General features: G+C 41.6%; 52 non-coding genes and 42 pseudogenes across 52 annotated transcripts in view; all 94 read left to right on the top strand.

Moving 5' to 3' along the window:
- The first annotated feature begins 55 nt into the window (after nucleotides 1-55).
- On the top strand, nucleotides 56-174 carry LOC135068422 (5S ribosomal RNA). The gene has a single exon (XR_010254624.1). It is a non-coding gene; the product is annotated as a 5S ribosomal RNA (ribosomal RNA).
- Nucleotides 175-281: 107 nt separating this feature from the next.
- Nucleotides 282-400, top strand: LOC134892254 (5S ribosomal RNA; annotated as a pseudogene).
- Nucleotides 401-507: 107 nt separating this feature from the next.
- On the top strand, nucleotides 508-626 carry LOC135070372 (5S ribosomal RNA). The gene has a single exon (XR_010256539.1). It is a non-coding gene; the product is annotated as a 5S ribosomal RNA (ribosomal RNA).
- Nucleotides 627-733: 107 nt separating this feature from the next.
- Nucleotides 734-853, top strand: LOC134894321 (5S ribosomal RNA; annotated as a pseudogene).
- Nucleotides 854-960: 107 nt separating this feature from the next.
- On the top strand, nucleotides 961-1,079 carry LOC134893982 (5S ribosomal RNA; annotated as a pseudogene).
- Nucleotides 1,080-1,186: 107 nt separating this feature from the next.
- LOC135066755 (5S ribosomal RNA) lies at nucleotides 1,187-1,305 on the top strand. The gene has a single exon (XR_010252996.1). It is a non-coding gene; the product is annotated as a 5S ribosomal RNA (ribosomal RNA).
- A 107-nt stretch (nucleotides 1,306-1,412) lies between these two features.
- On the top strand, nucleotides 1,413-1,531 carry LOC134890307 (5S ribosomal RNA; annotated as a pseudogene).
- Nucleotides 1,532-1,638: 107 nt separating this feature from the next.
- LOC135062628 (5S ribosomal RNA) lies at nucleotides 1,639-1,757 on the top strand. Its single transcript, XR_010248976.1, has one exon. It is a non-coding gene; the product is annotated as a 5S ribosomal RNA (ribosomal RNA).
- Nucleotides 1,758-1,864: 107 nt separating this feature from the next.
- LOC135068421 (5S ribosomal RNA) lies at nucleotides 1,865-1,983 on the top strand. The gene has a single exon (XR_010254623.1). It is a non-coding gene; the product is annotated as a 5S ribosomal RNA (ribosomal RNA).
- Nucleotides 1,984-2,090: 107 nt separating this feature from the next.
- LOC134890306 (5S ribosomal RNA) lies at nucleotides 2,091-2,209 on the top strand (annotated as a pseudogene).
- A 107-nt stretch (nucleotides 2,210-2,316) lies between these two features.
- On the top strand, nucleotides 2,317-2,435 carry LOC134892253 (5S ribosomal RNA; annotated as a pseudogene).
- A 107-nt stretch (nucleotides 2,436-2,542) lies between these two features.
- Nucleotides 2,543-2,661, top strand: LOC135070370 (5S ribosomal RNA). The gene has a single exon (XR_010256538.1). It is a non-coding gene; the product is annotated as a 5S ribosomal RNA (ribosomal RNA).
- Nucleotides 2,662-2,768: 107 nt separating this feature from the next.
- LOC134894320 (5S ribosomal RNA) lies at nucleotides 2,769-2,888 on the top strand (annotated as a pseudogene).
- Nucleotides 2,889-2,995: 107 nt separating this feature from the next.
- Nucleotides 2,996-3,114, top strand: LOC134893149 (5S ribosomal RNA; annotated as a pseudogene).
- A 107-nt stretch (nucleotides 3,115-3,221) lies between these two features.
- Nucleotides 3,222-3,340, top strand: LOC135066753 (5S ribosomal RNA). Its single transcript, XR_010252994.1, has one exon. It is a non-coding gene; the product is annotated as a 5S ribosomal RNA (ribosomal RNA).
- A 107-nt stretch (nucleotides 3,341-3,447) lies between these two features.
- Nucleotides 3,448-3,566, top strand: LOC134890305 (5S ribosomal RNA; annotated as a pseudogene).
- Nucleotides 3,567-3,673: 107 nt separating this feature from the next.
- On the top strand, nucleotides 3,674-3,792 carry LOC135062627 (5S ribosomal RNA). Its single transcript, XR_010248975.1, has one exon. It is a non-coding gene; the product is annotated as a 5S ribosomal RNA (ribosomal RNA).
- A 107-nt stretch (nucleotides 3,793-3,899) lies between these two features.
- Nucleotides 3,900-4,018, top strand: LOC134900381 (5S ribosomal RNA). The gene has a single exon (XR_010173893.1). It is a non-coding gene; the product is annotated as a 5S ribosomal RNA (ribosomal RNA).
- A 107-nt stretch (nucleotides 4,019-4,125) lies between these two features.
- Nucleotides 4,126-4,244, top strand: LOC135062213 (5S ribosomal RNA). The gene has a single exon (XR_010248567.1). It is a non-coding gene; the product is annotated as a 5S ribosomal RNA (ribosomal RNA).
- Nucleotides 4,245-4,351: 107 nt separating this feature from the next.
- Nucleotides 4,352-4,469, top strand: LOC134895836 (5S ribosomal RNA; annotated as a pseudogene).
- Nucleotides 4,470-4,575: 106 nt separating this feature from the next.
- LOC134895973 (5S ribosomal RNA) lies at nucleotides 4,576-4,694 on the top strand (annotated as a pseudogene).
- A 107-nt stretch (nucleotides 4,695-4,801) lies between these two features.
- LOC135058573 (5S ribosomal RNA) lies at nucleotides 4,802-4,920 on the top strand. Its single transcript, XR_010245000.1, has one exon. It is a non-coding gene; the product is annotated as a 5S ribosomal RNA (ribosomal RNA).
- Nucleotides 4,921-5,027: 107 nt separating this feature from the next.
- LOC135060873 (5S ribosomal RNA) lies at nucleotides 5,028-5,146 on the top strand. The gene has a single exon (XR_010247268.1). It is a non-coding gene; the product is annotated as a 5S ribosomal RNA (ribosomal RNA).
- Nucleotides 5,147-5,253: 107 nt separating this feature from the next.
- On the top strand, nucleotides 5,254-5,372 carry LOC134887346 (5S ribosomal RNA). Its single transcript, XR_010171025.1, has one exon. It is a non-coding gene; the product is annotated as a 5S ribosomal RNA (ribosomal RNA).
- Nucleotides 5,373-5,479: 107 nt separating this feature from the next.
- Nucleotides 5,480-5,598, top strand: LOC134894331 (5S ribosomal RNA; annotated as a pseudogene).
- Nucleotides 5,599-5,705: 107 nt separating this feature from the next.
- LOC134896962 (5S ribosomal RNA) lies at nucleotides 5,706-5,823 on the top strand (annotated as a pseudogene).
- A 107-nt stretch (nucleotides 5,824-5,930) lies between these two features.
- Nucleotides 5,931-6,049, top strand: LOC135068598 (5S ribosomal RNA). Its single transcript, XR_010254792.1, has one exon. It is a non-coding gene; the product is annotated as a 5S ribosomal RNA (ribosomal RNA).
- Nucleotides 6,050-6,156: 107 nt separating this feature from the next.
- LOC134897882 (5S ribosomal RNA) lies at nucleotides 6,157-6,275 on the top strand (annotated as a pseudogene).
- A 107-nt stretch (nucleotides 6,276-6,382) lies between these two features.
- Nucleotides 6,383-6,501, top strand: LOC134887528 (5S ribosomal RNA; annotated as a pseudogene).
- A 107-nt stretch (nucleotides 6,502-6,608) lies between these two features.
- On the top strand, nucleotides 6,609-6,727 carry LOC134893221 (5S ribosomal RNA; annotated as a pseudogene).
- Nucleotides 6,728-6,834: 107 nt separating this feature from the next.
- LOC134894194 (5S ribosomal RNA) lies at nucleotides 6,835-6,953 on the top strand (annotated as a pseudogene).
- A 107-nt stretch (nucleotides 6,954-7,060) lies between these two features.
- On the top strand, nucleotides 7,061-7,179 carry LOC135061644 (5S ribosomal RNA). The gene has a single exon (XR_010248019.1). It is a non-coding gene; the product is annotated as a 5S ribosomal RNA (ribosomal RNA).
- Nucleotides 7,180-7,286: 107 nt separating this feature from the next.
- Nucleotides 7,287-7,405, top strand: LOC135060818 (5S ribosomal RNA). Its single transcript, XR_010247212.1, has one exon. It is a non-coding gene; the product is annotated as a 5S ribosomal RNA (ribosomal RNA).
- A 107-nt stretch (nucleotides 7,406-7,512) lies between these two features.
- Nucleotides 7,513-7,631, top strand: LOC134900582 (5S ribosomal RNA). Its single transcript, XR_010174094.1, has one exon. It is a non-coding gene; the product is annotated as a 5S ribosomal RNA (ribosomal RNA).
- A 107-nt stretch (nucleotides 7,632-7,738) lies between these two features.
- On the top strand, nucleotides 7,739-7,857 carry LOC134896537 (5S ribosomal RNA; annotated as a pseudogene).
- Nucleotides 7,858-7,964: 107 nt separating this feature from the next.
- Nucleotides 7,965-8,083, top strand: LOC135068974 (5S ribosomal RNA). The gene has a single exon (XR_010255165.1). It is a non-coding gene; the product is annotated as a 5S ribosomal RNA (ribosomal RNA).
- Nucleotides 8,084-8,190: 107 nt separating this feature from the next.
- LOC134894614 (5S ribosomal RNA) lies at nucleotides 8,191-8,309 on the top strand (annotated as a pseudogene).
- A 107-nt stretch (nucleotides 8,310-8,416) lies between these two features.
- On the top strand, nucleotides 8,417-8,535 carry LOC134896779 (5S ribosomal RNA; annotated as a pseudogene).
- Nucleotides 8,536-8,642: 107 nt separating this feature from the next.
- LOC135071008 (5S ribosomal RNA) lies at nucleotides 8,643-8,761 on the top strand. The gene has a single exon (XR_010257152.1). It is a non-coding gene; the product is annotated as a 5S ribosomal RNA (ribosomal RNA).
- Nucleotides 8,762-8,868: 107 nt separating this feature from the next.
- LOC134889544 (5S ribosomal RNA) lies at nucleotides 8,869-8,987 on the top strand (annotated as a pseudogene).
- A 107-nt stretch (nucleotides 8,988-9,094) lies between these two features.
- On the top strand, nucleotides 9,095-9,213 carry LOC134894193 (5S ribosomal RNA; annotated as a pseudogene).
- Nucleotides 9,214-9,320: 107 nt separating this feature from the next.
- On the top strand, nucleotides 9,321-9,439 carry LOC135059164 (5S ribosomal RNA). Its single transcript, XR_010245578.1, has one exon. It is a non-coding gene; the product is annotated as a 5S ribosomal RNA (ribosomal RNA).
- Nucleotides 9,440-9,546: 107 nt separating this feature from the next.
- On the top strand, nucleotides 9,547-9,665 carry LOC134890106 (5S ribosomal RNA; annotated as a pseudogene).
- Nucleotides 9,666-9,772: 107 nt separating this feature from the next.
- LOC135061643 (5S ribosomal RNA) lies at nucleotides 9,773-9,891 on the top strand. The gene has a single exon (XR_010248018.1). It is a non-coding gene; the product is annotated as a 5S ribosomal RNA (ribosomal RNA).
- Nucleotides 9,892-9,998: 107 nt separating this feature from the next.
- On the top strand, nucleotides 9,999-10,117 carry LOC134885681 (5S ribosomal RNA). The gene has a single exon (XR_010169791.1). It is a non-coding gene; the product is annotated as a 5S ribosomal RNA (ribosomal RNA).
- Nucleotides 10,118-10,224: 107 nt separating this feature from the next.
- On the top strand, nucleotides 10,225-10,343 carry LOC135060807 (5S ribosomal RNA). The gene has a single exon (XR_010247201.1). It is a non-coding gene; the product is annotated as a 5S ribosomal RNA (ribosomal RNA).
- Nucleotides 10,344-10,450: 107 nt separating this feature from the next.
- LOC134887228 (5S ribosomal RNA) lies at nucleotides 10,451-10,569 on the top strand. Its single transcript, XR_010171009.1, has one exon. It is a non-coding gene; the product is annotated as a 5S ribosomal RNA (ribosomal RNA).
- Nucleotides 10,570-10,676: 107 nt separating this feature from the next.
- Nucleotides 10,677-10,795, top strand: LOC134893318 (5S ribosomal RNA; annotated as a pseudogene).
- A 107-nt stretch (nucleotides 10,796-10,902) lies between these two features.
- On the top strand, nucleotides 10,903-11,021 carry LOC134891223 (5S ribosomal RNA; annotated as a pseudogene).
- Nucleotides 11,022-11,128: 107 nt separating this feature from the next.
- Nucleotides 11,129-11,247, top strand: LOC134886080 (5S ribosomal RNA). Its single transcript, XR_010170175.1, has one exon. It is a non-coding gene; the product is annotated as a 5S ribosomal RNA (ribosomal RNA).
- A 107-nt stretch (nucleotides 11,248-11,354) lies between these two features.
- On the top strand, nucleotides 11,355-11,473 carry LOC135065892 (5S ribosomal RNA). Its single transcript, XR_010252160.1, has one exon. It is a non-coding gene; the product is annotated as a 5S ribosomal RNA (ribosomal RNA).
- Nucleotides 11,474-11,580: 107 nt separating this feature from the next.
- On the top strand, nucleotides 11,581-11,699 carry LOC134891916 (5S ribosomal RNA; annotated as a pseudogene).
- A 107-nt stretch (nucleotides 11,700-11,806) lies between these two features.
- Nucleotides 11,807-11,925, top strand: LOC134888330 (5S ribosomal RNA; annotated as a pseudogene).
- Nucleotides 11,926-12,032: 107 nt separating this feature from the next.
- On the top strand, nucleotides 12,033-12,151 carry LOC135059385 (5S ribosomal RNA). Its single transcript, XR_010245790.1, has one exon. It is a non-coding gene; the product is annotated as a 5S ribosomal RNA (ribosomal RNA).
- Nucleotides 12,152-12,258: 107 nt separating this feature from the next.
- LOC135070432 (5S ribosomal RNA) lies at nucleotides 12,259-12,377 on the top strand. The gene has a single exon (XR_010256598.1). It is a non-coding gene; the product is annotated as a 5S ribosomal RNA (ribosomal RNA).
- Nucleotides 12,378-12,484: 107 nt separating this feature from the next.
- Nucleotides 12,485-12,603, top strand: LOC135062285 (5S ribosomal RNA). The gene has a single exon (XR_010248638.1). It is a non-coding gene; the product is annotated as a 5S ribosomal RNA (ribosomal RNA).
- A 107-nt stretch (nucleotides 12,604-12,710) lies between these two features.
- On the top strand, nucleotides 12,711-12,829 carry LOC134892205 (5S ribosomal RNA; annotated as a pseudogene).
- A 107-nt stretch (nucleotides 12,830-12,936) lies between these two features.
- On the top strand, nucleotides 12,937-13,055 carry LOC134895372 (5S ribosomal RNA; annotated as a pseudogene).
- A 107-nt stretch (nucleotides 13,056-13,162) lies between these two features.
- Nucleotides 13,163-13,281, top strand: LOC135067848 (5S ribosomal RNA). The gene has a single exon (XR_010254057.1). It is a non-coding gene; the product is annotated as a 5S ribosomal RNA (ribosomal RNA).
- Nucleotides 13,282-13,388: 107 nt separating this feature from the next.
- LOC134897841 (5S ribosomal RNA) lies at nucleotides 13,389-13,507 on the top strand (annotated as a pseudogene).
- A 107-nt stretch (nucleotides 13,508-13,614) lies between these two features.
- LOC135059383 (5S ribosomal RNA) lies at nucleotides 13,615-13,733 on the top strand. Its single transcript, XR_010245788.1, has one exon. It is a non-coding gene; the product is annotated as a 5S ribosomal RNA (ribosomal RNA).
- Nucleotides 13,734-13,840: 107 nt separating this feature from the next.
- LOC134891710 (5S ribosomal RNA) lies at nucleotides 13,841-13,959 on the top strand (annotated as a pseudogene).
- A 107-nt stretch (nucleotides 13,960-14,066) lies between these two features.
- On the top strand, nucleotides 14,067-14,185 carry LOC135063758 (5S ribosomal RNA). The gene has a single exon (XR_010250081.1). It is a non-coding gene; the product is annotated as a 5S ribosomal RNA (ribosomal RNA).
- Nucleotides 14,186-14,293: 108 nt separating this feature from the next.
- Nucleotides 14,294-14,412, top strand: LOC135064685 (5S ribosomal RNA). The gene has a single exon (XR_010250987.1). It is a non-coding gene; the product is annotated as a 5S ribosomal RNA (ribosomal RNA).
- Nucleotides 14,413-14,519: 107 nt separating this feature from the next.
- On the top strand, nucleotides 14,520-14,638 carry LOC135069447 (5S ribosomal RNA). The gene has a single exon (XR_010255627.1). It is a non-coding gene; the product is annotated as a 5S ribosomal RNA (ribosomal RNA).
- A 108-nt stretch (nucleotides 14,639-14,746) lies between these two features.
- On the top strand, nucleotides 14,747-14,865 carry LOC135059350 (5S ribosomal RNA). The gene has a single exon (XR_010245756.1). It is a non-coding gene; the product is annotated as a 5S ribosomal RNA (ribosomal RNA).
- A 107-nt stretch (nucleotides 14,866-14,972) lies between these two features.
- On the top strand, nucleotides 14,973-15,091 carry LOC134901842 (5S ribosomal RNA). Its single transcript, XR_010175320.1, has one exon. It is a non-coding gene; the product is annotated as a 5S ribosomal RNA (ribosomal RNA).
- A 107-nt stretch (nucleotides 15,092-15,198) lies between these two features.
- On the top strand, nucleotides 15,199-15,317 carry LOC134896194 (5S ribosomal RNA; annotated as a pseudogene).
- Nucleotides 15,318-15,424: 107 nt separating this feature from the next.
- Nucleotides 15,425-15,543, top strand: LOC134885979 (5S ribosomal RNA). The gene has a single exon (XR_010170079.1). It is a non-coding gene; the product is annotated as a 5S ribosomal RNA (ribosomal RNA).
- Nucleotides 15,544-15,650: 107 nt separating this feature from the next.
- LOC134886543 (5S ribosomal RNA) lies at nucleotides 15,651-15,769 on the top strand. The gene has a single exon (XR_010170622.1). It is a non-coding gene; the product is annotated as a 5S ribosomal RNA (ribosomal RNA).
- A 107-nt stretch (nucleotides 15,770-15,876) lies between these two features.
- Nucleotides 15,877-15,995, top strand: LOC135063374 (5S ribosomal RNA). Its single transcript, XR_010249707.1, has one exon. It is a non-coding gene; the product is annotated as a 5S ribosomal RNA (ribosomal RNA).
- A 107-nt stretch (nucleotides 15,996-16,102) lies between these two features.
- On the top strand, nucleotides 16,103-16,221 carry LOC135067541 (5S ribosomal RNA). Its single transcript, XR_010253753.1, has one exon. It is a non-coding gene; the product is annotated as a 5S ribosomal RNA (ribosomal RNA).
- Nucleotides 16,222-16,328: 107 nt separating this feature from the next.
- LOC135061505 (5S ribosomal RNA) lies at nucleotides 16,329-16,447 on the top strand. Its single transcript, XR_010247882.1, has one exon. It is a non-coding gene; the product is annotated as a 5S ribosomal RNA (ribosomal RNA).
- A 109-nt stretch (nucleotides 16,448-16,556) lies between these two features.
- LOC134893721 (5S ribosomal RNA) lies at nucleotides 16,557-16,675 on the top strand (annotated as a pseudogene).
- Nucleotides 16,676-16,782: 107 nt separating this feature from the next.
- On the top strand, nucleotides 16,783-16,901 carry LOC134891579 (5S ribosomal RNA; annotated as a pseudogene).
- A 107-nt stretch (nucleotides 16,902-17,008) lies between these two features.
- On the top strand, nucleotides 17,009-17,127 carry LOC135061922 (5S ribosomal RNA). Its single transcript, XR_010248287.1, has one exon. It is a non-coding gene; the product is annotated as a 5S ribosomal RNA (ribosomal RNA).
- Nucleotides 17,128-17,234: 107 nt separating this feature from the next.
- LOC134892482 (5S ribosomal RNA) lies at nucleotides 17,235-17,353 on the top strand (annotated as a pseudogene).
- Nucleotides 17,354-17,460: 107 nt separating this feature from the next.
- On the top strand, nucleotides 17,461-17,579 carry LOC134890321 (5S ribosomal RNA; annotated as a pseudogene).
- A 107-nt stretch (nucleotides 17,580-17,686) lies between these two features.
- Nucleotides 17,687-17,805, top strand: LOC135071005 (5S ribosomal RNA). Its single transcript, XR_010257151.1, has one exon. It is a non-coding gene; the product is annotated as a 5S ribosomal RNA (ribosomal RNA).
- A 107-nt stretch (nucleotides 17,806-17,912) lies between these two features.
- On the top strand, nucleotides 17,913-18,032 carry LOC134896906 (5S ribosomal RNA; annotated as a pseudogene).
- A 107-nt stretch (nucleotides 18,033-18,139) lies between these two features.
- LOC134900380 (5S ribosomal RNA) lies at nucleotides 18,140-18,258 on the top strand. Its single transcript, XR_010173892.1, has one exon. It is a non-coding gene; the product is annotated as a 5S ribosomal RNA (ribosomal RNA).
- Nucleotides 18,259-18,365: 107 nt separating this feature from the next.
- On the top strand, nucleotides 18,366-18,484 carry LOC135071047 (5S ribosomal RNA). Its single transcript, XR_010257189.1, has one exon. It is a non-coding gene; the product is annotated as a 5S ribosomal RNA (ribosomal RNA).
- A 107-nt stretch (nucleotides 18,485-18,591) lies between these two features.
- Nucleotides 18,592-18,710, top strand: LOC134887725 (5S ribosomal RNA; annotated as a pseudogene).
- Nucleotides 18,711-18,817: 107 nt separating this feature from the next.
- On the top strand, nucleotides 18,818-18,936 carry LOC135065408 (5S ribosomal RNA). The gene has a single exon (XR_010251692.1). It is a non-coding gene; the product is annotated as a 5S ribosomal RNA (ribosomal RNA).
- Nucleotides 18,937-19,043: 107 nt separating this feature from the next.
- Nucleotides 19,044-19,162, top strand: LOC135060534 (5S ribosomal RNA). Its single transcript, XR_010246928.1, has one exon. It is a non-coding gene; the product is annotated as a 5S ribosomal RNA (ribosomal RNA).
- Nucleotides 19,163-19,269: 107 nt separating this feature from the next.
- On the top strand, nucleotides 19,270-19,388 carry LOC134890561 (5S ribosomal RNA; annotated as a pseudogene).
- A 107-nt stretch (nucleotides 19,389-19,495) lies between these two features.
- On the top strand, nucleotides 19,496-19,614 carry LOC134887723 (5S ribosomal RNA; annotated as a pseudogene).
- Nucleotides 19,615-19,721: 107 nt separating this feature from the next.
- Nucleotides 19,722-19,840, top strand: LOC135065407 (5S ribosomal RNA). Its single transcript, XR_010251691.1, has one exon. It is a non-coding gene; the product is annotated as a 5S ribosomal RNA (ribosomal RNA).
- A 107-nt stretch (nucleotides 19,841-19,947) lies between these two features.
- LOC134891301 (5S ribosomal RNA) lies at nucleotides 19,948-20,066 on the top strand (annotated as a pseudogene).
- Nucleotides 20,067-20,173: 107 nt separating this feature from the next.
- On the top strand, nucleotides 20,174-20,292 carry LOC134887171 (5S ribosomal RNA; annotated as a pseudogene).
- Nucleotides 20,293-20,399: 107 nt separating this feature from the next.
- Nucleotides 20,400-20,518, top strand: LOC134886542 (5S ribosomal RNA). The gene has a single exon (XR_010170621.1). It is a non-coding gene; the product is annotated as a 5S ribosomal RNA (ribosomal RNA).
- A 107-nt stretch (nucleotides 20,519-20,625) lies between these two features.
- On the top strand, nucleotides 20,626-20,744 carry LOC135063373 (5S ribosomal RNA). The gene has a single exon (XR_010249706.1). It is a non-coding gene; the product is annotated as a 5S ribosomal RNA (ribosomal RNA).
- A 107-nt stretch (nucleotides 20,745-20,851) lies between these two features.
- Nucleotides 20,852-20,970, top strand: LOC135067540 (5S ribosomal RNA). Its single transcript, XR_010253752.1, has one exon. It is a non-coding gene; the product is annotated as a 5S ribosomal RNA (ribosomal RNA).
- Nucleotides 20,971-21,077: 107 nt separating this feature from the next.
- Nucleotides 21,078-21,167, top strand: part of LOC135061504 (5S ribosomal RNA) — a 119-nt gene continuing 29 nt past the window's right edge. The window contains exon 1 of the ribosomal RNA XR_010247881.1: nucleotides 21,078-21,167. This exon is cut by the window's right edge and continues 29 nt beyond it. This is a non-coding gene — a ribosomal RNA (5S ribosomal RNA).

Here is a 21,167-nt window from a genome sequence, read left to right as displayed (position 1 = left end):
AATTTATGAACCAGTAGTTAGAAGTAGAAAAGTTCTAACAGAAACCACAAAGCTCGTCTACAGACACACCACACTGGATACGCCCAATCTCATCTGATCTTGGAAGCTAAGCAGTGTTGGGCCTGGTTAGTACTTGGATGGGAGACCACCTGGGAATACAAGGTGCTGTAGATATTTTTATACTGCCAACACCGTTCTGTTGATGCATTCCATTTTCAAACGTATTCATTTATGAACCAGTAGTTAGAAGTAGAAAAGTTCTAACAGAAACCACAAAGCTCATCTACAGCCACACCATACTGGATATGCCCAATCTCATCTAATCTTGGAAGCTAAGCAGTGTTGGGCCTGGTTAGTACTTGGATGGGAGACCACCTGGGTATACAAGGTGCTGTAGATATTTTTATACTGCCAACACCGTTCTGTTGATGCATTCCATTTTCAAACGTATTCATTTATGAACCAGTAGTTAGAAGTAGAAAAGTTCTAACAGAAACCACAAAGCTCATCTACAGCAACACCACACTGGATACGCCCAATCTCATCTGATCTTGGAAGCTAAGCAGTGTTGAGCCTGGTTAGTACTTGGATGGGAGACCACCTGGGAATACAAGGTGCTGTAGATATTTTTATACTGCCAACACCGTTCTGTTGATGCATTCCATTTTCAAACGTATTCATTTATGAACCAGTAGTTAGAAGTAGAAAAGCTCTAACAGAAACCACAAAGCTCATCTATAGCCACACCACACTGGATACGCCCAATCTCATCTGATCTTGGAAGCTAAGCAGTGTTGTGCCTGGTTAGTACTTTGGAAGGGAGACCACCTGGGAATACAAGGTGCTGTAGATATTTTTATACTGCCAACACCGTTCTGTTGATGCATTCCATTTTCAAACGTTTTCATTTATGAACCAGTAGTTAGAAGTAGAAAAGTTCTAACAGAAACTACAAAGGTCATCTACAGCCACACCACACTGGATACGCCCAATCTCATCTGATCTCGGAAGCTAATCAGTGTTGTTCTTGGTTAGTACCTGGATGGGAGACCACCTGGGAATACAAGGTGCTGTAGATATTTTTATACTGCCAACACCGTTCTGTTGATGCATTCCATTTTCAAACGTATTCATTTATGAACCAGTAGTTAGAAGTAGAAAAGTTCTAACAGAAACCACAAAGCTCATCTACAGCCACACCACACTGGATACGCCCAATCTCATCTAATCTTGGAAGCTAAGCAGTGTTGGGCCTTGTTAGTACTTGTATGGGAGACCACCTGGGAACACAAGGTGCTGTAGATATTTTTATACTGCCAACACCGTTCTGTTGATGCATTCCATTTTCAAACGTATTCATTTATGAACCAGTAGTTAGAATTAGAAAAGTTCTAACAGAAACCACAAAGCTCATCTACAGCCACATCACACTGGATACGCCCAATCTCATCTGATCTTGGAAGCTAAGCAGTGTTATGCCTGGTTAGTACTTGGATGGGACACCACCTGGGAATACAAGGTGCTGTAGATATTTTTATACTGCCAACACCGTTCTGTTGATGCATTCCATTTTCAAACGTATTCATTTATGAACCAGTAGTTAGAAGTAGAAAAGTTCTAACAGAAACCACAAAGCTCATCTAGAGCCACACCACACTGGATACGCCCAATCTCATCTGATCTTGGAAGCTAAGCAGTGTTGGGCCTGGTTAGTACTTGGATGGGAGACCACCTGGGAATACAAGGTGCTGTAGATATTTTTATACTGCCAACACCGTACTGTTGATGCATTCCATTTTCAAATGTATTAATTTATGAACCAGTAGTTAGAAGTAGAAAAGTTCTAACAGAAACCACAAAGCTCGTCTACAGACACACCACACTGGATACGCCCAATCTCATCTGATCTTGGAAGCTAAGCAGTGTTGGGCCTGGTTAGTACTTGGATGGGAGACCACCTGGGAATACAAGGTGCTGTAGATATTTTTATACTGCCAACACCGTTCTGTTGATGCATTCCATTTTCAAACGTATTCATTTATGAACCAGTAGTTAGAATTAGAAAAGTTCTAACAGAAACCACAAAGCTCATCTACAGCCACATCACACTGGATACGCCCAATCTCATCTGATCTTGGAAGCTAAGCAGTGTTATGCCTGGTTAGTACTTGGATGGGACACCACCTGGGAATACAAGGTGCTGTAGATATTTTTATACTGCCAACACCGTTCTGTTGATGCATTCCATTTTCAAACGTATTCATTTATGAACCAGTAGTTAGAAGTAGAAAAGTTCTAACAGAAACCACAAAGCTCATCTACAGCCACACCATACTGGATATGCCCAATCTCATCTAATCTTGGAAGCTAAGCAGTGTTGGGCCTGGTTAGTACTTGGATGGGAGACCACCTGGGTATACAAGGTGCTGTAGATATTTTTATACTGCCAACACCGTTCTGTTGATGCATTCCATTTTCAAACGTATTCATTTATGAACCAGTAGTTAGAAGTAGAAAAGTTCTAACAGAAACCACAAAGCTCATCTACAGCAACACCACACTGGATACGCCCAATCTCATCTGATCTTGGAAGCTAAGCAGTGTTGAGCCTGGTTAGTACTTGGATGGGAGACCACCTGGGAATACAAGGTGCTGTAGATATTTTTATACTGCCAACACCGTTCTGTTGATGCATTCCATTTTCAAACGTATTCATTTATGAACCAGTAGTTAGAAGTAGAAAAGCTCTAACAGAAACCACAAAGCTCATCTATAGCCACACCACACTGGATACGCCCAATCTCATCTGATCTTGGAAGCTAAGCAGTGTTGTGCCTGGTTAGTACTTTGGAAGGGAGACCACCTGGGAATACAAGGTGCTGTAGATATTTTTATACTGCCAACACCGTTCTGTTGATGCATTCCATTTTCAAACGTTTTCATTTATGAACCAGTAGTTAGAAGTAGAAAAGTTCTAACAGAAACTACAAAGGTCATCTACAGCCACACCACACTGGATACGCCCAATCTCATCTGAACTCGGAAGCTAATCAGTGTTGTTCTTGGTTAGTACCTGGATGGGAGACCACCTGGGAATACAAGGTGCTGTAGATATTTTTATACTGCCAACACCGTTCTGTTGATGCATTCCATTTTCAAACGTATTCATTTATGAACCAGTAGTTAGAAGTAGAAAAGTTCTAACAGAAACCACAAAGCTCATCTACAGCCACACCACACTGGATACGCCCAATCTCATCTAATCTTGGAAGCTAAGCAGTGTTGGGCCTTGTTAGTACTTGTATGGGAGACCACCTGGGAACACAAGGTGCTGTAGATATTTTTATACTGCCAACACCGTTCTGTTGATGCATTCCATTTTCAAACGTATTCATTTATGAACCAGTAGTTAGAATTAGAAAAGTTCTAACAGAAACCACAAAGCTCATCTACAGCCACATCACACTGGATACGCCCAATCTCATCTGATCTTGGAAGCTAAGCAGTGTTATGCCTGGTTAGTACTTGGATGGGACACCACCTGGGAATACAAGGTGCTGTAGATATTTTTATACTGCCAACACCGTTCTGTTGATGCATTCCATTTTCAAACGTATTCATTTATGAACCAGTAGTTAGAAGTAGAAAAGTTCTAACAGAAACCACAAAGCTCATCTAGAGCCACACCACACTGGATACGCCCAATCTCATCTGATCTTGGAAGCTAAGCAGTGTTGGGCCTGGTTAGTACTTGGATGGGAGACCACCTGGGAATACAAGGTGCTGTAGATATTTTTATCCTGCCAACACCGTTCTGTTGATGCATTCCATTTTCAGACGTATTCATTTATGAACCAGTAGTTAGAAGTAGAAAAGTTCTAACAGAAACCACAAAGCTCATCTACAGCCACACCACACTGGATACGCCCAATCTCATCTGATCTTGGAAGCTAAGCAGTGTTGGGCCTGGTTAGTACTTGGATGGGAGACCACCTGGGAATACAAGGTGCTGTAGATATTTTTATACTGCCAACACCGTTCTGTTGATGCATTCCATTTTCAAACGTATTCATTTATGAACCAGTAGTTAGAAGTAGAAAAGTTCTAACAGAAACCACGAAGCTCATCTACAGCCACACCACACTGGATACGCCCAATCTCATCTGATCTTGGAAGCTAAGCAGTGTTGGGTCTGGTTAGTACTTGGATGGGAGACCACCTGGGAATACAAGGTGCTGTAGATATTTTTATACTGCCAACACCGTTCTGTTGATGCATTCCATTTTCAAACGTATTCATTTATGAACCAGTAGTTAGAAGTAGAAAAGTTCTAACAGAAATCACAAAGCTCATCTACAGCCACACCACACTGGATACGTTTATCTCATCTGATCTTGGAAGCTAAGCAGTATTGGGCCTGGCTAGTACTTGGATGGGAGACCACCTGGGAATACAAGGTGCTGTAGATATTTTTATACTGCCAACACCGTTCTGTTGATGCATTCCTTTTAAAACGTATTCATTTATGAACCAGTAGTTAGAAGTAGAAAAGTTCTAACAGAAACCACACAGCTCATCTACAGCCACACCAGACTGAATACATCCAAACTCATCTGATCTTGGAAGATAAGCCGTGTTGGGCCTGGTTAGTACTTGGAGGGGAGACCACCTAGGAATACAAGGTGCTGTAGATAGTTTTATACTGCCAACACCGTTCTGTTGATGCATTCCATTTTCAAACGTATTCATTTATGAACCAGTAGTTAGAAGTAGAAAAGTTCTAACAAAAACCACAACGCTCATCTACAGCCACACCACACTGGATACGCCCAATCTCATCTGAACTTGAAAGCTAAGCAGTGTTGGGCCTGGTTAGTACTTGGATGGGAGACCACCTGGGAATACAAGGTGCTGTAGATATTTTTATACTGCCAACACCGTTCTGTTGATGCATTCCATTTTCAAACGTATTCATTTATGAACCAGTAGTTAGAAGTAAAAAAGTTCTAACAGAAACCACAAAGCTCATCTACAGCCACACCACACTGGATGCGCCCAATCTCATCTGATCTTGGAAGATAAGCAGTGTTGGGCCTGGTAAGTACTTGGATGGGAGACCACCTGGGAATACAAGGTGCTGTAGATATTTTTTTACTGCCAACACCGTTCTGTTGATGCATTCCATTTTCAAACTTATTCATTTATGAACCAGTAGTTAGAAGTAGAAAAGTTCTAACAGAAACCACAAAGGTCATCTACAGCCACACCACACTGGATACACCCAATCTCATCTGATCTTGGAAGCTAAGCAGTGTTGGGCCTGGTTAGTACTTGGATGGGAGACCACCTGGGAATACAAGGTGCTGTAGATATTTTTATACTGCCAACACCGTTCTGTTGATGCATTCCATTTTCAAACATATTCATTTATGAACCAGTAGTTAGAAGTAGAAAAGTTCTAACAGAAACCACAAAACTAATCTACAGCCACACCACACTGGATACGCCCAATCTCATCTGATCTTGGAAACTAAGCATTGTTAGGCCTGGTTAGTATTTGGATGGGAGACCACCTGAGAATACAAGGTGCTGTAGATATTTTTATACTGCCAACACCGTTCTGTTGATGCATTCCATTTTCAAACGTATTCATTTATGAACCAGTATTTAGAAGTAGAAAAGTTCTAACAGAAACCACAAAGCTCATCTACAGCCACACCACACTGGATATGTTTATCTCATCTGATCTTGGAAGCTAAGCAGTATTGGGCCTGGTTAGTACTTGGATGGGAGACCACCTAGGAATACAAGGTGCTGTAGATAGTTTTATACTGCCAACACCGTTCTGTTGATGCATTCCATTTTCAAACGTATTCATTTATGAACCAGTAGTTAGAAGTAGAAAAGTTCTAACAGAAACCACAAAGCTTATCTACAGCCACACCACACTGGATACGCCCAATCTCATCTGATCTTGGAAGCTAAGCAGTGTTGGGCCTGGTTAGTACTTGGATTGGAGACCACCTGGGAATACAAGGTGCTGTAGATATTTTTATACTGCCAACACCGTTCTGTTGATGCATTTTATTTTCAAACGTTTTCATTTATGAACCAGTAGTTAGAAGTAGAAAAGTTCTAACAGAAACGACAAAGGTCATCTACAGCTACACCACACTGGATACGCCCAATCTCATCTGATCTTGGAAGCTAAGCAGTGTTGTTAATGGTTAGTTCCTGGATGGGAGTCCACCTGGGAATACAAGGTGCTGTAGATATTTTTATACTGCCAACACCGTTCTGTTGATGCATTCCATTTTCAAACGTATTCATTTATGAACCAGTAGTTAGAAGTAGAAAAGTTCTAACATAAACCACAAAGCTCATCTACAGCCACACCACTCTGGATACGCCCAATCTCATCTGATCTTGGAAGCTAAGCAATGTTGGGCCTGGTTAGTACTTGGATGGCAGACCACCTGGGAATACAAGGTGCTGTAGATATTTTTATACTGCCAACACTGTTCTTTTGATGCATTCAATTTTCAAACGTATTCATTTATGAACCAGTAGTTAGAAGTAGAAAAGTTCTAACAGAAACCACAAAGCTCATCTACAGCCACACCACACTGGATACGCCCAATCTCATCTGATGTTGGAAGCTAAGCAGTGTTGTGCCTGGTTAATACTTGGATGGGAGACCACCTGGGAATACAAGGTGCTGTAGATATTTTTATACTGCCAACACCGTTCTGTTGATGCATTCCTTTTTAAAACGTATTCATTTATGAACCAGTAGTTAGACGTAGAAAAGTTCTAACAAAAACCACACAGCTCATCTACAGCCACACCAGACTGGATACACCCAAACTCATCTGATCTTGGAAGCTAAGCCGTGTTGGGCCTGGTTAGTACTTGGAGGGGAGACCACCTAGGAATACAAGGTGCTGTAGATATTTTTTTACTGCCAACACCGTTCTGTTGATGCATTCCATTTTCAAACGTATTCATTTATGAACCAGTAGTTAGAAGTAGAAAAGTTCTAACAGAAACCACAATGCTCATCTACAGCCACACCACACTGGATACGCCCAATCTCATCTGATCTTGAAAGCTAAGCAGTGTTGGGCCTGGTTAGTACTTGGATGGGAGACCACCTGGGAATACAAGGTGCTGTAGATATTTTTATACTGCCAACACCGTTCTGTTGATGCATTCCATTTTCAAACGTATTCATTTATGAACCAGTAGTTAGAAGTAGAAAAGTTCTAACAGAAACCACAAAGCTCATCTACAGCCACACCACACTGAATACGCCCAATCTCATCTGATCTTGGAAGCTAAGCAGTGTTGGGCCTGGTTAGTACTTGGATGGGAGACCACCTGGGAATACAAGGTGCTGTAGATATTTTTATACTGCCAACACCATTCTGTTGATGCATTCCATTTTCAAACGTATTCATTTATGAACCAGTAGTTAGTAGTAGAAAAGTTCTAACAGAAACCACAAAGGTCATCTACAGCCACACCACACTGGATACACCCAATCTCATCTGATCTTGGAAGCTAAGCAGTGTTGGGCCTGGTTAGTACTTGGATGGGAGACCACCTGAGAATACAAGGTGCTGTAGATATTTTTATACTGCCAACACCGTTCTGTTGATGCATTCCATTTTCAAACATATTCATTTATGAACCAGTAGTTAGAAGTAGAAAAGTTCTAACAGAAACCACAAAGCTCATTTACAGCCACACCAACCTGGATACGCCCAATCTCATCTGATCTTGGAAGCTTAGCAGTGTTGGGCCTGGTTAGCACTTGGATGGGAGACCACCAGGGAATACAAGGTGCTGTAGATATTTTTATACTGCCAACACCGTTCTGTTGATGCATTCCATTTTAAAACGTATTCATTTATGAACCAGTAGTTAGAAGTAGAAAAGATCTAACAGAAACCACAAAACTAATCTACAGCCACACCACACTGGATACGCCCAATCTCATCTGATCTTGGAAGCTAAGCAGTATTGGGCCTGGTTAGTACTTGGATGGGAGACCACCAGGGAATACAAGGTGCTGTAGATATTTTTATACTGCCAACACCGTTCTGTTGATGCATTCCTTTTTAAAACGTATTCATTTATGAACCAGTAGTTAGAAGTAGAAAAGTTCTAACAGAAACCACACAGCTCATCTACAGCCACACCAGACTGAATACACCCAAACTCATCTGATCTTGGAAGATAAGCCGTGTTGGGCCTGGTTAGTACTTGGAGGGGAGACCACCTAGGAATACAAGGTGCTGTAGATAGTTTTATACTGCCAACACCGTTCTGTTGATGCATTCCATTTTCAAACGTATTCATTTATGAACCAGTAGTTAGAAGTAGAAAAGTTCTAACAGAAACGACAAAGGTCATCTACAGCTACACCACACTGGATACGCCCAATCTCATCTGATCTTGGAAGCTAAGCAGTGTTGTTAATGGTTAGTACCTGGATGGGAGTCCACCTGGGAATACAAGGTGCTGTAGATATTTTTATACTGCCAACACCGTTCTGTTGATGCATTCCATTTTCAAACGTATTCATTTATGAACCAGTAGTTAGAAGTAGAAAAGTTCTAACATAAACCACAAAGCTCATCTACAGCCACACCACACTGGATACGCCCAATCTCATCTGATCTTGGAAGCTAAGCAATGTTGGGCCTGGTTAGTACTTGGATGGCAGACCACCTGGGAATACAAGGTGCTGTAGATATTTTTATACTGCCTACACCGTTCTTTTGATGCATTCCATTTTCAAACGTATTCATTTATGAACCAGTAGTTAGAAGTAGAAAAGTTCTAACAGAAACCACAAAGCTCATCTACAGCCACACCACACTGGATACGCCCAATCTCATCTGATGTTGGAAGCTAAGCAGTGTTGTGCCTGGTTAGTACTTGGATGGGAGACCACCTGGGAATACAAGGTGCTGTAGATATTTTTATACTGCCAACACCGTTCTGTTGATGCATTCCTTTTTAAAACGTATTCATTTATGAACCAGTAGTTAGACGTAGAAAAGTTCTAACAAAAACCACACAGCTCATCTACAGCCACACCAGACTGGATACACCCAAACTCATCTGATCTTGGAAGCTAAGCCGTGTTGGGCCTGGTTAGTACTTGGAGGGGAGACCACCTAGGAATACAAGGTGCTGTAGATATTTTTATACTGCCAACACAGTTCTGTTGATGCATTCCTTTTTAAAACGTATTCATTTATGAACCAGTAGTTAGAAGTAGAAAAGTTCTAACAGAAACCACAAAGCTTATCTACAGCCACACCACACTGGAAACGCCCAATCTCATCTGATCTCGGAAGCTAAGCAGTGTTGGGCCTGGTTAGTACTTGGATGGGAGACCACCTGGGAATACAAGGTGCTGTAGATATTTTAATACTGCCAACACTGTTCTGTTGATGCATTCCATTTTCAAACGTATTAATTTATGAACCAGTAGTTAGAAGTAGAAAAGTTCTAACAGAAACCACAAAGCTCATCTACAGCCACACTATGCTGGATACGCCCAATCTCATCTGATCTTGGAAGCTCAGCAGTGTTGGGCCTGGTTAGTACTTGGATGGGAGACCACCTGGGAATACAAGGTGCTGTAGATATTTTTTTACTGCCAACACCGTTCTGTTGATGCATTCCATTTTCAAACGTATTCATTTATGAACCAGTAGTTAGAAGTAGAAAAGTTCTAACAGAAACCACAATGCTCATCTACAGCCACACCACACTGGATACGCCCAATCTCATCTGATCTTGAAAGCTAAGCAGTGTTGGGCCTGGTTAGTACTTGGATGGGAGACCACCTGGGAATACAAGGTGCTGTAGATATTTTTATACTGCCAACACCGTTCTGTTGATGCATTCCATTTTCAAACGTACTCATTTATGAACCAGTAGTTAGAAGTAGAAAAGTTCTAACAGAAACCACAATGCTCATCTACAGCAACACCACACTGGATACGCCCAATCTCATCTGATCTTGGAAGCTAAGCAGTGTTGGGCCTGGTTAGTACTTGTATGGGAGACCACCTAAGAATACAAGGTGCTGTAGATATTTTTATACTGCCAACACCGTTCTGTTGATGCATTCCATTTTCAAACGTATTCATTTATGAACCAGTAGTTAGAAGTAGAAAAGTTCTAACAGAAACCACAAAGCTCATCTACAGCCACACCACACTGAATACGCCCAATCTCATCTGATCTTGGAAGCTAAGCAGTGTTGGGCCTGGTTAGTACTTGGATGGGAGACCACCTGGGAATACAAGGTGCTGTAGATATTTTTATACTGCCAACACCGTTCTGTTGATGCATTCCATTTTCAAACGTATTCATTTATGAACCAGTAGTTAGTAGTAGAAAATTTCTAACAGAAACCACAAAGGTCATCTACAGCCACACCACACTGGATACACCCAATCTCATCTGATCTTGGAAGCTAAGCAGTGTTGGGCCTGGTTAGTACTTGGATGGGAGACCACCTGGGAATACAAGGTGCTGTAGATATTTTTATACTGCCAACACCGTTCTGTTGATGCATTCCATTTTCAAACGTATTCATTTATGAACCAGTAGTTAGAAGTAGAAAAGTTCTAACAGAAACCACAAAGCTCATTTACAGCCACACCACACTGGATACGCCCAATCTCATCTGATCTTGGAAGCTTAGCAGTGTTGGGCCTGGTTAGCACTTGGATGGGAGACCACCAGGGAATACAAGGTGCTGTAGATATTTTTATACTGCCAACACCGTTCTGTTGATGCATTCCATTTTAAAACGTATTCATTTATGAACCAGTAGTTAGAAGTAGAAAAGATCTAACAGAAACCACAAAACTAATCTACAGCCACACCACACTGGATACGCCCAATCTCATCTGATCTTGAAAGCTAAGCAGTGTTAGGCCTGGTCAGTATTTGGATGGGAGACCACCTGGGAATACAAGGTGCTGTAGATATTTTTATACTGCCAACACCGTTCTGTTGATGCATTCCATTTTCAAACGTATTCATTTATGAACCAGTAGTTAGAAGTAGAAAAGTTCTAACAGAAACCACAAAGCTCATCTACAGCCACACCATACTGGATACGCCCAATCTCATCTGATCTTGGAAGCTAAGCAGTGTTGGGTCTGGTTAGTACTTGGACGGGAGACCACCTGGGAATACAAGGTGCTGTAGATATTTTTATACTGCCAACACCGTACTGTTGATGCATTCCATTTTCAAATGTATTCATTTATAAACCAGTAGTTAGAAGTAGAAAAATTCTAACAGAAACCACAAAGCTCGTCTACAGCCACACCACACTGGATACGCCCAATCTCATCTGATCTTGGAAGCTAAGCAGTGTTGGGTCTGGTTAGTACTTGGATGGGAGACCACCTGGGAATACAAGGTGCTGTAGATATTTTTATACTGCCAACACCGTTCTGTTGATGCATTTCATTTTCAAACGTTTTCATTTATGAACCAGTAGTTAGAAGTAGAAAAGTTCTAACAGAAACGACAAAGGTCATCTACAGCCACACCACACTGGATACGCCCAATCTCATCTGATCTTGAAAGCTAAGCAGTGTTGTTCCTGGTTAGTACCTGGATGGGAGACCACCTGGGAAAACAAGGTGCTGTAGATATTTTTATACTGCCAACACCGTTCTGTTGATGCATTCCATTTTAAAACGTATTCATTTATGAACCAGTAGTTAGAAGTAGAAAAGATCTAACAGAAACCACAAAACTAATCTACAGCCACACCACACTGGATACGCCCAATCTCATCTGATCTTGGAAGCAAAGCAGTGTTAGGCCTGGTTAGTATTTGGATGGGAGACCACCTGGGAATACAAGGTGCTGTAGATATTTTTATACTGCCAACACCGTTCTGTTGATGCATTCCATTTTCAAACGTATTCATTTATGAACCAGTAGTTAGAAGTAGAAAAGTTCTAACAGAAACCACAAAGCTCATCTACAGCCACACCATACTGGATACGCCCAATCTCATCTGATCTTGGAAGCTAAGCAGTGTTGGGCCTGGTTAGTACTTGGATGGGAGACCACCTGGGAATACAAGGTGCTGTAGATATTTTTATACTGCCAACACCGTACTGTTGATGCATTCCATTTTCAGATGTATTCATTTATAAACCAGTAGTTAGAAGTAGAAAAGTTCTAACAGAAACCACAAAGCTCGTCTACAGCCACACCACACTGGATACGCCCAATCTCATCTGATCTTGGAAGCTAAGCAGTGTTGTGCCTGGTTAGTACTTGGATGGGAGACCACCTGGGAATACAAGGTGCTGTAGATATTTTTATACTGCCAACACTGTTCTGTTGATGCATTCCATTTTCAAACGTATTCATTTATGAACCAGTAGTTAGAAGTAGAAAAGTTCTAACAGAAACCACAAAGCTCATCTACAGCCACACCACACTGGATACTCCCAATCTCATCTGATCTTGGAAGCTAAGCAGTGTTGGGCCTGGTTAGTACTTGGATGGGAGACCACCTCGGAATACAAGGTGCTGTAGATATTTTTATACTGCCAACACCGTTCTGTTGATGCATTCCATTTTCAAACGTATTCATTTATGAACTAGTAGTTAGAAGTAGAAAAGTTCTAACAGAAACCACAAAGCTCATCAACAGCCACACCACACTGGATACGCCCAATCGCATCTGATCTTGGAAGCTAAGCAGTGTTGGGCCTGGTTAGTACTTGGAATGGAGACCACCTGGGAATACAAGGTGCTGTAGATATTTTTATACTGCCAACACCGTTCTGTTGATGCATTCCATTTTAAAACGTATTCATTTATGAACCAGTAGTTAGACGTAGAAAAGTTCTAACAAAAACCACACAGCTCAACTACAGCCACACCAGACTGGATACACCCAAACTCATCTGATCTTGGAAGCTAAGCCGTGTTGGGCCTGGTTAGTACTTGGAGGGGAGACCACCTAGGAATACAAGGTGCTGTAGATATTTTTATACTGCCAACACTGTTCTGTTGATGCATTCCATTTTAAAACGTATTCATTTATGAACCAGTAGTTAGAAGTAAAAAAGTTCTAACAGAAACCACAAAGCTTATCTACAGCCACACCACACTGGAAACGCCCAATCTCATCTGATCTCGGAAGCTAAGCAATGTTGGGCCTGGTTAGTACTTGGATGGGAGACCACCTGGGAATACAAGGTGCTGTAGATATTTTTATACTGCCAACACCGTTCTGTTGATGCATTCCATTTTAAAACGTATTCATTTATGAACCAGTAATTAGAAGTAGAAAAGTTCTAACAGAAACCACAAAGCTCATCTACAGCCACACCAAACTGGATACGCCCAACCTCATCTGATCTTAGAAGCTAAGCAGTGTTGGGCCAGGTTAGTATTTGGATAGGAGATCACCTGGGAATACAAGCTGCTGTAGATATTTTTATACTGCCAACACCGTTCTGTTGATGCGTTCCATTTTCAAACGTATTAATTTATGAACCAGTAGTTAGAAGTAGAAAAGTTCTAACAGAAACCACAAAGCTCATCTACAGCCACACCATACTGGATACGCCCAATCTCATCTGATCTTGGAAGCTAAGCAGTGTTGGGCCTGGTTAGTACTTGGATGGGAGACCACCTGGGAATACAAGGTGCTGTAGATATTTTTATACTGCCAACACCGTTCTGTTGATGCATTCCATTTTCAAACGTTTTCATTTATGAACCAGTAGTTAGAAGTAGAAAAGTTCTAACAGAAACGACAAATGTCATCTACAGCCACACCACACTGGATACGCCCAATCTCATCTGATCTCGGAAGCTAAGCAGTGTTGTTCCTGGTTAGTACCTGGATGGGAGACCACCTGGGAATACAAGGTGCTGTAGATATTTTTATACTGCCAACACCGTTCTGTTGATGCATTCCATTTTCAAACGTATTCATTTATGAACCAGTAGTTAGAAGTAGAAAAGTTCTAACAGAAACCACAAAGCTCATCTACAGCCACACCACACTGGATATGCCCAATCTCATCTGATCTTGGAAGCTAAGCAGTGTTGGGCCTGATTAGTACTTGGATGGGAGACCATCTGGGAATACAAGGTGCTGTAGATATTTTTATACTGCCAACACCGTTCTGGTTGATGCATTCCATTTTCAAACGTATTCATTTATGAACCAGTAGTTAGAAGTAGAAAAGTTCTAACAGAAACCACAAAGCTCATCTACAGCCACACTACACTGGATATGCCCAATCTCATCTGATCTTGGAAGCTAAGCAGTGTTGGGCCTGGTTAGTACTTGGATGGGAGACCTCCTGGGAATACAAGGTGCTGTAGATATTTTTATACTGCCAACACCGTACTGTTGATGCATTCCATTTTCAAACGTATTCATTTATGAACCAGTAGTTAGAAGTAGAAAAGTTCTAACAGAAACCACAAAGCTCATCTACAGCCACACCACACTGGATACGCCCAATCTCATCTGATCTTGGAAGCTAAGCAGTGTTGGGCCTGATTAGTACTTGGATGGGAGACCATCCCGGAATACAAGGTGCTGTAGATATTTTTATACTGCCAACACCGTTCTGGTTGATGCATTCCATTTTCAAACGTATTCATTTATGAACCAGTAGTTAGAAGTAGAAAAGTTCTAACAGAAACCACAAAGCTCATCTACAGCCACACCACACTGGATACGCCCAATCTCATCTGATCTTGGAAGCTAAGCAGTGTTGGGCCTGGTTAGTACTTGGATGGGAGACCTCCTGGGAATACAAGGTGCTGTAGATATTTTTATACTGCCAACACCGTACTGTTGATGTATTCCATTTTCAAATGTATTCATTTATGAACCAGTAGTTAGAAGTAGAAAAGTTCTAACAGAAACCACAAAGCTCGTCTACAGCCACACCACACTGGATACGCCCAATCTCATCTGATCTTGGAAGCTAAGCAGTGTTGGGCCTGGTTAGTACTTGGATGGGAGACCACCTGGGAATACAAGGTGCTGTAGATATTTTTATACTGCCAACACCGTTCTGTTGACGCATTCCATTTTCAAACGTTTTCGTTTATGAACCAGTAGTTAGAAGTAGAAAAGTTCTAACAGAAACGACAAATGTCATCTACAGCCACACTGCACTGGATACGCCCAATCTCATCTGATCTCGGAAGCTAAGCAGTGTTGTTCCTGGTTAGTACCTGGATGGGAGACCACCTGGTAATACAAGGTGCTGTAGATATTTTTATACTGCCAACACCGTTCTGTTGATGCATTCCATTTTCAAACGTATTCATTTATGAACCAGTAGTTAGAAGTAGAAAAGTTCTAACAGAAACCACAAAGCTCATCTACAGCCACACCACACTGGATACGCCCAATCTCATCTGATCTTGGAAGCTAAGCAATGTTGGGCCTGGTTAGTACTTCGATGGCAGACCACCTGGGAATACAAGGTGCTGTAGATATTTTTATACTGCCAAAACCGTTCTGTTGATGCATTCCATTTTCAAATGTTTTCATTTATGAACCAGTAGTTAGAAGTAGAAAAGTTCTAACAGAAACCACAAAGGTCAACTACAGCCACACCACACTGGATACGCCCAATCTCATCTGATCTTGGAAGCTAAGCAGTGTTGTGCCTGGTTAGTACCTGGATGGGAGACCACCTGGGAATACAAGGTGCTGTAGATAGTTTTATACTGCCAACACCGTTCTGTTGATGCATTCCATTTTCAAACGTATTCATTTATGAACCAGTAGTTAGAAGTAGAAAAGTTCTAACAGAAAGCACAAAGCTCATCTACAGCCACACCACACTGGATACGCCCAATCTCATCTGATCTTGGAAGCTAAGCATTGTTGGGCCTGGTTAGTACTTGGATGGGAGACCACCTGGGAATACAAGGTGCTGTAGATAGTTTTATACTGCCAACACCGTTCTGTTGATGCATTCCATTTTCAAACGTATTCATTTATGAACCAGTAGTTAGAAGTAGAAAAGTTCTAACAGAAACCACAAAGCTCATCTACAGCCACACCACACTGGATACGCCCAATCTCATCTGATCTTGGAAGCTAAGCAGTGTTGTGCCTGGTTAGTACTTGGATGGGAGACCACCTGGGAATACAAGGTGCTGTAGATATTTTTATACTGCCAACACTGTTCTGTTGATGCATTCCATTTTCAAACGTATTCATTTATGAACCAGTAGTTAGAAGTAGAAAAGTTCTAACAGAAACCACAAAGCTAATCTACAGCCACACCACACTGGATACGCCCAATCTCATCTGATCTTGGAAGCTAAGCAGTGTTGGGCCTGGTTAGTACTTGGATGGTAGACCACCTGGGAATACAAGGTGCTGTAGATATTTTTATACTGCCAACACCGTTCTGTTGATGCATTCCTTTTTAAAACGTATTCATTTATGAACCAGTAGTTAGAAGTAGAAAAGTTCTAATAGAAACCACACAAAGCTCATCTACAGCCACACCAGACTGGATACACCCAAACTCATCTGATCTAGGAAGCTAAGCCGTCTTGGGCCTGGTTAGTACTTTGAGGGGAGACCACCTAGGAATACAAGGTGCTGTAGATATTTTTATACTGCCAACACCGTTCTGTTGATGCATTCCATTTTCAAACGTATTCATTTATGAACCAGTAGTTAGAAGTAGAAAAGTTCTAACAGAAACCACAAAGCTCATCTACAGCCACACCAGACTGGATACGCCCAATCTTATCTGATCTTGGAAGCTAAGCAGTGTTGGGCCTGGTTAGTACTTGGATAGGAGACCACCTGGGAATACAAGGTGCTGTAGATATTTTTATACTGCCAACACCGTTCTGTTGATGCATTCCATTTTCAAACGTATTCATTTATGAACCAGTAGTTAGAAGTAGAAAAGTTTTAACAGAAACCACAAAGCTCATCTACAGCCACACCACACTGGATACGCCCAATCTCATCTGATCTTGGAAGCTAAGCAGTGTTGGGCCTGGTTAGTATTTGGATGGGAGACCACCTGGGAATACAAGGTGCTGTAGATATTTTTATACTGCCAACACCGTTCTGTTGATGCATTCCATTTTCAAACGTATTCATTTATGAACCAGTAGTTAGAAGTAAAAAAGTTCTAACAGAAACCACAAAGCTCCTCTACAGCCACACCAGACTGGATACGCCCAATCTCATCTGATCTTGGAAGCTAAACAGTGTTGGGCCTGGTTAGTACTTGAATGGGAGACCAACTGGGAATACAAGGTGCTGTAGATATTTTTATACTGCCAACACCGTTCTGTTGATGCATTCCATTTTCAAACGTATTCATTTATGAACCAGTAGTTAGAAGTAAAAAAGTTCTAACAGAAACCACAAAGCTCATCTACAGCCACACTACACTGGATACGCCAAATCTCATCTGATCTTGGAAGCTAAGCAGTGTTGGGCCTAGTTAGTACTTGGATGGGAGACCACCTGGGAATACAAGGTGATGTAGATATTTTTATACTGCCAACACCGTTCTGTTGATGCATTCAATTTTAAAACGTACTCATTTATGAACCAGTAGTTAGAAGTAGAAAAGTTCTAAGAGAAACCACAAAGCTCATCTACAGCCACACCACACTGGATACGCCCAATCTCATCTGATCTTGGAAGCTAAGCAATGTTGGGCCTGGTTAGTACTTGGATGGCAGACCACCTGGGAATACAAGGTGCTGTAGATATTTTTATACTGCCAACACCGTTCTGTTGATGCATTCCATTTTCAAACGTATTCATTTATGAACCAGTAGTTAGAAGTAGAAAAGTTCTAACAGAAACCACAAAGCTTACCTACAGCCACACCAGACTGTTTACGCCCAATCTCATCTGATCTTTATAAGCTAAGCAGTGTTGGGCCTGGTTAGTACTTGGATGGGAGACCACCTGGGAATACAAGGTGCTGTAGATATTTTTATACTGCCAACACCGTTCTGTTGATGCATTCCATTTTCAAACTTATTCATTTATGAACCAGTAGTTAGAAGTAGAAAAGTTCTAACAGAAACCACAAAGCTCATCTACAGCCACACCACACTGGATACGCCCAATCTCATCTGATCTTGGAAGCTAAGCAGTGTTGGGCCTGGTTAGTACTTGGATGGGAGACCACCTGGGAATACAAGGTGCTGTAGATATTTTTATACTGCCAACACCGTTCTGTTGATGCATTCCATTTTAAAACGTACTCATTTATGAACCAGTAGTTAGAAGTAGAAAAGTTCTAACAGAAACCACAAAGCTCATCTACAGCCACACCACACTGGATACGCCCAATCTCATCTGATCTTGGAAGCTAAGCAGTGTTGGGCCTGGTTAGTACTTGGATGGGAGACCACCTGAGAATAAAAGGTGCTATAGATATTTTTATACTGCCAACACCGTTCTGTTGATGCATTCCATTTTCAAACGTATTCATTTATGAACCAGTAGTTAGAAGTAGAAAAGTTCTAACAGAAACCACAAAGCTCATCTACAGCCACACCACACTGGATACGCCCAATCTCATCTGATCTTGGAAGCTATGCAGTGTTGGGCATGGTTAGTACTTGGATGGGAGACCACCTGGGAATACAAGGTGCTGTAGATATTTTTATACTGCCAACACCGTTCTGTTGATGCATTCCATTTTCAAACTTATTCATTTATGAACCAGTAGTTAGTAGTAGAAAAGTTCTAACAGAAACCACAAAGTTCATCTACAGCCACACCACACTGGATACGCCCAATCTCATCTGATCTTGGAAGCTAAGCAGTGTTGGGCCTGGTTAGTACTTGGATGGGAGACCACCTGGGGATACAAGGTGCTGTAGATATTTTTATACTGCCAACACCGTTCTGATGATGCATTCCATTTTAAAACGTACTCATTTATGAACCAGTAGTTAGAAGTAGAAAAGTTCTAACAGAAACCACAAAGCTCATCTACAGCCACACCACACTGGATACGCCCAATCTCATCTGATCTTGGAAGCTAAGCAGTGTTGGGCTTGGTTAGTACTTGGATGGGAGACCACCTGAGAATACAAGGTGCTGTAGATATTTTTATACTGCCAACACCGTTCTGTTGATGCATTCCATTTTCAAACTTATTCATTTATGAACCAGTAGTTAGAAGTAGAAAAGTTCTAACAGAAACCACAAAGCTCATCTACAGCCACACCACACTGGATACGCCAAATCTCATCTGATCTTGGAAGCTAAGCAGTGTTGGGCCTGGTTAGTACTTGGATGGGAGACCACCTGAGAATAAAAGGTGCTATAGATATTTTTATACTGCCAACACCGTTCTGTTGATGCATTCCATTTTCAAACGTATTCATTTATGAACCAGTAGTTAGAAGTAGAAAAGTTCTAACAGAAACCACAAAGCTCATCTACAGCCACACCACACTGGATACGCCCAATCTCATCTGATCTTGGAAGCTATGCAGTGTTGGGCATGGTTAGTACTTGGATGGGAGACCACCTGGGAATACAAGGTGCTGTAGATATTTTTATACTGCCAACACCGTTCTGTTGATGCATTCCATTTTCAAACGTATTCATTTATGAACCAGTAGTTAGTAGTAGAAAAGTTCTAACAGAAACCACAAAGTTCATCTACAGCCACACCACACTGGATACGCCCAATCTCATCTGATCTTGGAAGCTAAGCAGTGTTGGGCCTGGTTAGTACTTGGATGGGAGACCACCTGGGGATACAAGGTGCTGTAGATATTTTTATACTGCCAAAACCGTTCTGTTGATGCATTCCATTTTCAAACGTTTTCATTTATGAACCAGTAGTTAGAAGTAGAAAAGTTCTAACAGAAACCACAAAGGTCAACTACAGCCACACCACACTGGATACGCCCAATCTCATCTGATCTTGGAAGCTAAGCAGTGTTGTTCCTGGTTAGTACCTGGATGGGAGACCACCTGGGAATACAAGGTGCTGTAGATATTTTTATACTGCCAACACCGTTCTGTTGATGCATTCCATTTTCAAACGTATTCATTTATGAACCAGTAGTTAGAAGTAGAAAAGTTCTAACAGAAACCACAAAGCTCATCTACAGCTACACCACACTGGATACGCCCAATCTCATCTGATCTTGGAAGCTAAGCAATGTTGGGCCTGGTTAGTACTTGGATGGCAGACCACCTGGGAATACAAGGTGCTGTAGATATTTTTATACTGCCAAAACCGTTCTGTTGATGCATTCCATTTTCAAACGTTTTCATTTATGAACCAGTAGTTAGAAGTAGAAAAGTTCTAACAGAAACCACAAAGGTCAACTACAGCCACACCACACTGGATACGCCCAATCTCATCTGATCTTGGAAGCTAAGCAGTGTTGTGCCTGGTTAGTACCTGGATGGGAGACCACCTGGGAATACAAGGTGCTGTAGATAGTTTTATACTGCCAACACAGTTCTGTTGATGCATTCCATTTTCAAACGTATTCATTTATGAACCAGTAGTTAGAAGTAGAAAAGTTCTAACAGAAACCACAAAGCTCATCTACAGCCACACCACACTGGATACGCCCAATCTCATCTGATCTTGGAAGCTAAGCATTGTTGGGCCTGGTTAGTACTTGGATGGGAGACCACCTGGGAATACAAGGTGCTGTAGATAGTTTTATACTGCCAACACCGTTCTGTTGATGCATTCCATTTTCAAACGTATTCATTTATGAACCAGTAGTTAGAAGTAGAAAAGTTCTAACAGAAACCACAAAGCTCATCTACAGCCACACCACACTGGATACGCCCAATCTCATCTGATCTTGGAAGCTAAGCAGTGTTGTGCCTGGTTAGTACTTGGATGGGAGACCACCTGGGAATACAAGGTGCTGTAGATATTTTTATACTGCCAACACTGTTCTGTTGATGCATTCCATTTTCAAACGTATTCATTTATGAACCAGTAGTTAGAAGTAGAAAAGTTCTAACAGAAACCACAAAGCTCATCTACAGCCACACCACACTGGATACGCCCAATCTCATCTGATCTTGGAAGCTAAGCAGTGTTGGGCCTGGTTAGTACTTGGATGGTAGA

This window comes from Pseudophryne corroboree, chromosome 3, assembly GCF_028390025.1.
Source record: "Pseudophryne corroboree isolate aPseCor3 chromosome 3, aPseCor3.hap2, whole genome shotgun sequence".
NCBI lineage: Eukaryota > Metazoa > Chordata > Amphibia > Anura > Myobatrachidae > Pseudophryne > Pseudophryne corroboree.
This window is presented reverse-complemented; position numbering and strand designations above follow the sequence as displayed.